We start from the raw sequence: 10,610 nt of genomic DNA, 5'->3' as shown, positions 1-10,610 counted from the left end.
AATCGTAATAGTATTGTAAGCCTTGTGTTCGTTCATTAAGTCATGTATCGTATTAGTTCGTATCGCGGCCCTCTAGGCATGTATGCGAAGATTTGGGAAGTTCTCAAGTATTCTAGACTAGGTATATTTGTATCGCGGCCACCCGGCACCTGTGCGAAGTTTAGCGTATAGTTCGCAGCTTTCCTAGGCATGTGTGCGAAGATTAGTCATAATATCGCAGGCAACCCTGGCGTGTGTGCGAAGATCAGTTCTATAAGTATCACTAGGCTAGCAGTATCTTAACCAATCACCTTCCTCACCCGAGGATCATATCACTAATTTCCATTATCCAGGCAAGTACAAGTAAATAATCAAATCCCATTCCCACCCTGGGAACCCCATGCCTTGGCTGTGTGAACTCACCTTGATTTGCTCGGTATGTTAATATTATGTGCTCGAAAGTAATCAGTCAAACCCTATAGTTATGCACGTATTCTCAATCAGTTCAAGTTCGTAAAGTTTCACATGCAATCTATGTCATAACATGTACTTAAGCAATTATCACGTATCACGCAAGCAGGTAAACAAAGTCGTGCGATTCATGTTTCATGTAAGTGTCATTTACAGTTTGCACTATCATGGTTATTCATAACATACTTGACAGGGTTAACATACGTAACGGAATAATAAACTAACAGAGTTAATTATCTAATTGAGTTCACAAACAATTAGGTTATCAGCTTACCAACATAACTAAAGTTTGTTTGTTTAATAAAGTTGCATACTCGGACATGGCACCCTTACAACAAAACTCGGACACGGGTCCCCCCCCCCCTAAAACTCGGACCACTTCCCTCCTGTTAAAACTCAGACATTTGCTTGCAACATGAAAAAGTCGGACCATGGGGGGTGGGGGTTAAAACTCGGACAGGGGGGTGGGGATATACAAAAGGTCGGACAAAGGGGCAAGGGCTCAAAATTCGGACCAAGGGGCTCCTCTTGCAAAAGCTCGGACCACACACCCTCCAACAAAAGTCGGACTACCCCCTGGTATCATTAAAAGTCGGACCAGGGTCTTGAAGTTAAAACTCTGACCATTGATCAAGAATAAAGCTCGGACAACAGTGTAGGTTATAAAATTCGGACATACATAATCAACTAAAGGTCGGACTAGCATGCCATCCAAAAATTCGGACCACAACAATACAACTAGGGTTACAAAACTCAGACTTGTTTCCTTGGTATAAAATTCGGACAGTATGATGTTTAAGGGTTCAGATTTTTAATCCAGAAACTCAGACAGCAATCAAAACTCAGACAAACATACTCAGACTTTTGTGACTTCACAAAACTCTGACTATTTACTCCGAACTTTAACATACGTGATTTCCAAAGCTAATACACAGAATCATTGGGACAGTTACACTTACGTTCATGCGATCGGGAAACCCTAATTCATACATTTGCAGAACAGAAATCACTTATCAATCAATCATTCTATCATGACTTGTATCTTAACATCAGGCAATTGATTACACACTAATCTAAATCATTTCTCAATCATCAGAATTCAATCAATAATCACAGAACTATCACATAAAGAACTAGGGTTTACAAGGATTACAAGAATCAAGAAATGAGAACAATTAAACAATCAATAAACATTTACCTTGAATTGATTCTAGTTAGAGTGTGGAATCAACAGTGATGAATAGCTTGTGCCAATGATGAAGATGATGAATGCCAGAGAAGATCAGAGAATGAAAGTACGTGTTTTTGTTTCTTTGGTGATGATTAGTGAAAAGGGATTAGGGTTAAGAATGATTTAAGTTTCACTAATTCCTCCATACATCCCTAAGTATCATATTTTACACAAGTACACCATCTCACAACAATTTCACAGTTTCACCACCAAGTTCATACATTTGACAAATCCTTCATAATTAATACATAACCATGCTCAAAAACAATATACTTAACTGAATCAAAACGTTACAGTTTCACAGCAAACTAATTGTGCAAGTAAACAACTACCCAAACAATGAACGTGTAATAAATGCGAGAATGGAATCTTGGAAACTCGAGTTGTCACAACTGTGAAGAAGCATAATAAAATGTGTTTCAATATGATCAACAATCGCAAGCTAAATCTTGAATACTTAGAGTTGTTCGGGTCTCCCTGCAGAGTTCTAGATCCCGATGGAAAGTTTGGTTCGAAGAATTTGGAAGGTATCTTTGTGGGCTACTCCAGTCCACTTAGACGAGTGTTCGTTCCAAGTCTTGGGAGGATCATCGAAGCATAGCACGTTGAATGTCAAGGCTACACAATGCCTCCACAGAAGACTGCAAACTCATGGCGATTCAATTATGATGCCCTATGGGATTCATTTGACTTAGAAGAAGAGCCAGCGTACTTTGATGAATTAGATATCTTACGGGATTATGAAGCATCCCAAGGGAGATTTCCAGCAAGATCTTCTAAACGTCAACATACCTCCAATGATAATGAAGCTGGTCCTAGTCACGCTGGTGAAAATGATGATGTTCAGCAAACTCAGCCTACGTCGGAACTAGAGCCTGCTCCAGATAATCAGATAACAACAGTTTATGATAATTCAGAGTCTGATTCAGATAGCCCGACCTTTGATCGCGGTGATTGACGGGTGGTCCTTTGGACAACCCTTAAGCATGTTAAAAGACGAAATAATCCTCCACTTAATCGTGTAATTATCTTGAGTTAGATAACTACTGTGCTTATGTTTCAGGTGCAGTTTAGGAGCTAAAAGATGGAGTAAACGCAGCTTTGGAGGCGTTGGTGAAGAACGGGTCAAGCGTGGAACACGAGACACAACAAAGAAGTCAAGGAAGCTCACCACCGTAAATTACGGTCCTCCCGTAATTTACGGTGGACCTGGATTTTGTTTTCTTCTCCACCGTAACACAGTTTACTAATGCCGTAAAAGAACCATGACCACCGTAAATTACGGTGGAGCCGTAATTTACGGTGGAAGCTGCGATCAAAGTGTAACTGCCCTCATTTAAATCAGTTTTTGAGTGTCTTTTGGGTATCTATCATCATTGGACAGTTCTAGGACATCATTGGGGCGATTTTTGGCTTGTGGCTAGGTTTGTGAACAATTTCTAACATTCGGTTTGTAATTTCGATTCGTATGAACAATAGTTTGATTATGATGATGATTCATCAAGCCATGTCCGGCTAAACTCTTCGGTGATCATCTTAGGTGAATGTTTCTTGAACTTTTGTGTGTTTAATTTCTGAATTTCTAGAATGACAATTTGCGTTGCTTGAATGTCATGGTGTATGTTTGATTGTTGTAGTTTGTTAATCAATATTGCAATTCCTAGTCTTAATCGTACGTTCTTGGTGCCGTTGGCAATCGAGATATCACGGGAAGGGTTAGTGTTGGTTATTGGTTAATTGGTCATCGGGAAACAACCTCGCGTTTATATAATCCGAGTACTTTGTCCCCTTTTATCACTTCAATCATCTATACACGAGTTATGTCTATGTAACTCTTTCTAGTTGGAATTACACACAATTGTTTAAAGAAACTGAAACCTAAGGTGATCATTGTTTTATCCTAATTTGTTTTACAACCAACTTTGATTTGAATTAGTTTTTAATTTAGTTTTCAAAAACTACAATCCAAACTCTTGAATTTTAATTTTCTGCAATTTAGTCTAATAATTAGTTTAAGTACAAAGCTATATAATCGACACATCTTCCACATACTCCCTGAGTTCGATACCCTACTACCACTATCTATAGTTGTTTGGGGATTAAATTTGCGTGACCCACGACAGCACGTCAAATTTTGGCGCCGTTGCCGGGGAGTAGTGCGCAACGTGTGTTAGTTTAAGAGTTTTGTTTGTTATTTTCGGGTTTACGTTGGTTGTGTTTAGTGTGCAGGTACTTCAGGTGTATGCATACTAGAGGCTCTCACAGGTCATCACCGCTATCGTTCGATCCGGAAATTGAAAGAACGCTAAGACAAAACCGAGTTTTAGTGCGAGAAAACAAAATCATTGGTTCACCCACTTCACCCATCACACCGAGAAACATCATGGCTGATTCTCAAATTCCACCTACAACCAGTCAATCATCCTCATCCTTTATGCCTACTTCCACCCAACCATCACCAAACACTACATTACCTAATACCACCGCTGAATTTACACCATCCAATGTCACCCAACCAATCACCACTCAAACTGAGCCTACCATCACCTACAATCCATCCACCACAATCCCACCATTATCTCACTTCTTTCCCCCAACTACGGGTCAATCATCATCCACCTTCACAATTGCACCTAATTCAACTATCGTGCATACTACTTCATCTTTTAGACCACAACAACAACAATCGGGCTTTCAGTATTCGACCATCCCATTTGGGCAGACCTCGGGAATTCAAGGAGATGGTTATGATGAGGGATTTGAGGATTATGAGGGTTATGAAGATGATGGGTACGGTTATGGAGGTTATGGTGATCAAGGGGAGTTTGGGTATTTGCAAAGTCAATCTCAAGGGATGGCAAGTGTTGGTGGAATGCCACAACAACAAATTATACCACAACACATTCGGCCAAGACCACAAGGGCCACTAATACAACAACCTATTCCATTGCAACAAGTTCGGCCACAACATGTACAACCACAATTTCAAAGGCCGATTCAATACCCACCGATGCCCCAACAACCAATTGCACCACAAGGGCCTATACCAAGACCAATGGGTCCTATTCGTCCAAGGGGTCGATTGGGTGTTCCAAGAAGGCATCTTAGGGAACAAGCAAGGGGAATAGAGGCACATTTCAGGCCAATCATTACTCAAAACCCTTCACCGGTGGTTATCCCTCACAACAACCAAGGGAGAACTTTTGAAGTAAGAACAAATTCGTTGCAAAGTTTACCGAAGTACAAAGGGTTAGCAACGGAGGAGCCGTATTTCCATCTAGAGGCCTATGACTCAATTTGCAACACTTTTGGGAGTCAAGGTTTTTCGGCCGATGAAGTCAAGTTGGTCTTATTTCAGTTTTCTTTGGAGGATAAGGCAAAGAAGTGGTTCTACACTTTGCCTTCGGCATCTATTTACACTTGGGGGGAAATGCAACAAACTTTCTTAGACGAATTCTATACCGCCCAAAAGACCAATGATGCTAGAAAGGGGTTGAGGAGCTTCCAACAACAACATGGTGAGATGTTCCATGAAGCGTTTGAACGATTCAATATGATGATTAAAAATTGCCCTCACCATGGGATTGAATTGTGGGAGTTGATGAATGCCTTCCACGAGGGGTTGAGTGCCGAAGATGCACGTGATTTGATGTCTATCACCGGTGGGACTTTTGGAACAAACTATGAGAATGAAGATTGGGAGTTCTTGGAAAGCATGGCAACTACGTCAAAGAGGAAAGCTCAAGCTTCAAGAAGAGCCCGACCGACCACTACCCGACCGCATGTGCACGCCATAGATGATGGTAATGTTCAAACCACTAACCAAATATATAATGTTTGTGCTTTGTGTAATGAAATAGGTCATGCGGCTGAAAATTGCCAAGGGATGTTGGACGGGCAATACGAGGAAGTCCATGCGGTTCAAGGTCAAGGTCAAGGAGGAGGTGGTAGGAACTACAACAACATGAATTCTAATACCTACCACCCCGGATTGAGGAACCATCCGAACTTTAGATATGGGAACCCTTCAAATCAAGCGAACCCAAATTTTCAAGGTAGCCAAGGTAATTTTGGTTCACGGCCATCTTACAATAACCAAGGTGGGTACCGAGGCGGAAATAACCAAGGTTATCAAAAGCAATACCAAACGGGTCAAGAACAAGGGGGGCCTTCAGGTGGAAACGAGGTGATGGAGATGCTAAAGAGCATGCAAATGGAGATGCAAAAACGGAACCAACTAGACGAAGTGCGAATGCAAAAAGATGAGGTTTGTGATAAAAGCATCCAATCACTAACAACCCAAATGGGTCAATTAGCAACCGATGTGGCGGAATTGAAGAAAGGAAAGGGTCAACTTCCAAGCGACACTAAGGTAAACCCTTCACATGGTTCGTCACGAGGTAATGTTAATATTAATCATGTTAGTGTTTTAAGAAGTGGGAAAGAATTTAAAGCCAATTTGTCATCCGAATTGGTTGAGGGGGTGGTTGAGGATATCACGGGAATTGAAAGTGATGATGAACTTTCACCGGTTAAACCAAAAGAAACAATTGTTAAAAAACCGGGTTTGGGTGAAAGTGAAAAGAATGAAAAAGTTGAGGGTGAACCGAGTCAAGTTCCATTTCCATCGGCCCTACTTGACCCGGGAAAGAAAAATTTTATTGTGTCGAGAGGTCCTCAAAAAGAGGAGATGTGGGATATGTTCAAACAAGTAAAAATAAATCTCCCACTCCTCGATGCAATAAAACAAGTCCCCGCATATGCAAAATTCTTAAAAGAATTATGTACACAAAAAAGGCAAAACAAAAAGAAAGTGCCTAAGCGGGTGGATTTGACCGGGCAAGTAAGTGCGGTGTTGAATGGGGAGCTTCCTCCTAAGCTCCAAGATCCGGGCACGCCATTGATTAATGTACAAGTTGGTAATTTTCAAATGGCTAAGGCGTTGCTAGATCTCGGAGCCGGAGTTAGCATTTTACCGGGGGGCTTATACGACCAATATGACTTTGGTCCATTAGCAAGGGTGGAGACGACGGTTGTTTTGGCCGATTTGTCTCATAAGTTGCCTCGGGGTATGGTTCAAAACGTAATTGTAAAAATTGATGAGTTTTATTACCCGGTGGACTTCTTAGTTTTGGATTACTCATCGGCGGACCCTAAACAACAACAAAATATAATTTTGGGTCGGCCATTTTTAAGCACCGCACATGCTGTTATTGATTGTAGATTTGGTACAGTTGATATGGCGTTTGGAAATCGAAAAATGCGTTTGAATGTTTTTACTAACAATTCTAATGCTAACGGTGTTGATGAGTGTTTCATGGCAGACATAGTAGATGGATGCAACCCGCATGAGTATGAGGAGGATGGTTTGGATATTTGCCTGTGTGACTTTTCTGAACAGGTACATGCTTATGCACTACGGGTTGAAGAGGAAGCACAAGATGCTATGGCAATGAAAGACGGTAGACCACCATGGACCCATCAATTCGAGGGTCTACCGGTGGAGATCGATTCGGGTACTAAACCATCATTAGAGGAACCACCAAAGTTGGAGCTCAAGGACTTGCCTAGCCATTTGAAGTACGTATTTTTAGGGGATAATGACACTTTACCGGTCATTATTGCCTCTAATTTGGAATTGGCACAAGAGCAAGCGTTGATGGAGGTGTTAAAAGCGAACAAGGGTGCTATTGGGTGGACGATTGCCGATCTCAAAGGAATTAGTCCATCCATTGTCATGCATAAAATTATCACAACCGAAGATGCCAAACCGACACGAGAAGCCCAAAGGCGGTTGAACCCGAACCTAAGGGAGGTAGTTAAAAAGGAGGTAATTAAATGGTTGGATGCGGGAATCATCTATCCGATTTCGGATAGCGCTTGGGTGAGTCCCACCCAAGTTGTGCCTAAGAAGGCCGGCATTCAAGTAGTCAAGGATGAAAGTGGTGAACAAATTGCCACCCGACCGGTTACCGGGTGGCGGGTGTGTATTGACTACCGAAAACTGAATGCCGCCACTTCTAAGGACCATTTCCCGCAACCTTTCATTGACCAAATTATTGAAAAATTGTCGGGTCAAAAATATTATTGCTTCTTAGATGGGTATTCGGGTTATAATCAAATTGCCATACACCCGGATGACCAACACAAGACCACCTTCACATGTCCATATGGCACATTTGCGTTTAGGCGAATGCTATTTGGCTTGTGTAATGCTCCGGCAACGTTCCAACGATGTATGATGAGTATTTTCTCGGATATGGTTGGAGAGTCGTTCGAAGTATTCATGGATGATTTCTCCATTTTTGGCACTACTTTTGATAATTGTCTCAACGAATTGCAAAAGGTTTTGAAAAGGTGCGTTGAGAAAAATTTAGTGTTAAGTTGGGAGAAAAGTCATTTCATGGTGCAAGAGGGCATTGTGTTGGGGCATGTGATTTCGGAAAGGGGGATGGAGGTGGATAAGGCAAAGATACGGGTAATATCATCTTTGCCACCTCCTAAAAATGTTAAAGGTGTAAGGTCATTCTTGGGACACGCGGGTTTTTATCGACGTTTCATTAAGGGTTTTAGTGTTATCACCAAACCCTTATGCAATTTGTTATTAAAAGATGTTCCGTTTGATTTTACTAATGAGTGTATGCAAGCTTTCACTGTTTTGAAGGAACACTTGGTCAAGGCGCCGATATTGCAACCACCCGATTGGTCAAAGTCGTTCGAAATAATGTGTGATGCAAGCGATACCACTATTGGTGCAGTTTTGGGTCAACGGGTTGACAAGAAACCGGTGGTTATTTACTATGCAAGCAAAACTTTATCCGAAGCGCAACTTAACTACACCACAACCGAGAAGGAGTTACTAGCGGTGGTGTATGCTTTGGATAAGTTTCGCTCGTATATTTGGGGAAGCAAGGTAGTGGTTTATTCGGATCATAGTGCAGTTCGGTATTTGATGGAGAAAAAGGATGCGAAGCCGCGATTGATTCGATGGGTCTTATTATTACAAGAGTTTGATCTAGAGATCCGAGATAAGAAGGGAAGCGAGAATGTAGTAGCGGATCATTTGTCTCGGATCCCGGTAGAAGGGACCGACGATGTAAGTGAGATTAATGAAAGTTTCCCCGATGAGCAGTTGTTAGCCGTGTCCACTTTCGTTGCACCATGGTATGCGCATTATGTCAACTATTTAGCCACGGGTGCCATTCCAACTCATTGGACCAAAAAGCGTCGTCAACAATTTATGTTCCAAGTGAGGCAATACATTTGGGATGAGCCGGATCTCTTCAAGATCGGACCGGATCAAGTTATACGGAGGTGTGTGCCCGAGACGGAAGTGTTGGAAATCTTAACTCATGCCCATTCGTCCGCTTGCGGGGGTCATTTTAGTGGGCATAAAACAGGCTATCGGGTACTTTCTTGTGGGTTTTATTGGCCCACTATTTTTAAGGATGCAATTGAGTTCGCCCGGAATTGTATAAACTGCCAAAAGATGGGTAGCATATCAAAGAGGGATGAGATGCCACTACAACCAATCTTGGTTGTAGAGATATTTGATGTATGGGGTATAGATTTTATGGGTCCGTTTCCGAATTCGAATTGCTTTCTTTATATTCTTGTGGCGGTGGATTATGTCTCGAAGTGGATTGAGGCTATTGCAACACGAACGAACGACCATTCGGTTGTTTGTAAATTTGTTCAATCCAATATCTTCTCTCGATTTGGAATCCCACGGGTTATTATCAGTGATGGTGGTTCACATTTCAAGAACTTCAACTTCGGAAAATTATTGAAGAGGTATAGCGTGAACCACCGAGTCGCCACACCTTACCATCCGCAAACGAGTGGACAAGTCGAAGTGTCCAACCGTCAAATCAAGGAGATCCTCATGAAGACGGTAAGAACGGATAGGAAGGATTGGTCGAGCAAGTTGGATGATGCTTTGTGGGCGTACCGTACGGCCTACAAGACTCCTATTGGCACAACACCTTACCGGATGGTGTATGGTAAGGGTTGTCACTTGCCAATGGAATTGGCGCATCGGGCGCATTGGTCGATCAAGACAGTCAACGCGGATTACGATGAGGCGGGTAAGTTGAGGAAGTTGCAATTGAGCGAGATAGAAGAGATTCGAGATGAGGCGTACGAATGTGCATCGGCTTATAAGGATAAACTAAAGAAAGTGCATGATGCGAAATTGCGCAAGAAAACGTTCGAAGTGGGGCAGAAAGTGTGGTTGTACAACTCACGATTGAAGATGTTCGCGGGCAAGCTTAAAAGCAAATGGATGGGTCCGTATGTTATTCGAAGAGTTGGGCGATTTGGTGATGTGGACATCCAAGATGAGCAAACGTTGAAACAACAAACGGTGAACGGTCACCGCTTGAAGCCGTACTTGGAAGGAAATGACATCAACAACTTGGAGCTTGACAAAGCGGGCTACATCTTACGCCCGGTCGAGGAGGAACAACCATGAGAGACCCAGGTTTGGTGGTAGTGTACATAGTAGTTTTGTTTTGTTTTTTATATTTGCACAATTGCCATGGTTCCTCGAAGTCCGTGTTCGAAACAAGTGTGGGGATGTTCGGGTCACGAATTGCTCTTACATTGTGTTGAGGACAACACGGGATTTTTTGAGGGGGTAGGTTAATTTTTACAAGTTTTTGAAAAATTTAAAAAAAAAATCGAAAAACTTAAAAAAATCTAAAAATTTGTCATATAAAACTTCAACTTTTGTCAAAATAGAGATGCCCAGCGAGCACCGTAAATTACGGTAATACCGTAATTTACGGTGGCCATTACAATTTGTGGGGTTTTACGGTGTAACTCTACTGAGTTACGATGGAGAATTGAGGATCAGTGATTACCGTAAATTACGGTAATACCGTAATTTACGGTGGAAGTTGAAATTGATGGGGGTTTACGGCATAAG

At 42.0% G+C, this 10,610-nt stretch overlaps 1 non-coding gene across 1 annotated transcript; it reads right to left on the bottom strand.

Moving 5' to 3' along the window:
* Positions 1–5,160: 5,160 nt before the first annotated feature.
* Positions 5,161–5,266, bottom strand: LOC118484431. Its single transcript, XR_004873542.1, has one exon. It is a non-coding gene; the product is annotated as a small nucleolar RNA R71 (small nucleolar RNA).
* Positions 5,267–10,610: the final 5,344 nt, after the last annotated feature.

The sequence above is a fragment of the Helianthus annuus genome, chromosome 11 (genome assembly GCF_002127325.2).
Source record: "Helianthus annuus cultivar XRQ/B chromosome 11, HanXRQr2.0-SUNRISE, whole genome shotgun sequence".
NCBI classification, from domain to species: domain Eukaryota; kingdom Viridiplantae; phylum Streptophyta; class Magnoliopsida; order Asterales; family Asteraceae; genus Helianthus; species Helianthus annuus.
Note: the sequence above shows the minus strand (reverse complement) of the source record. Positions and strands in the feature narration are given on the sequence as shown.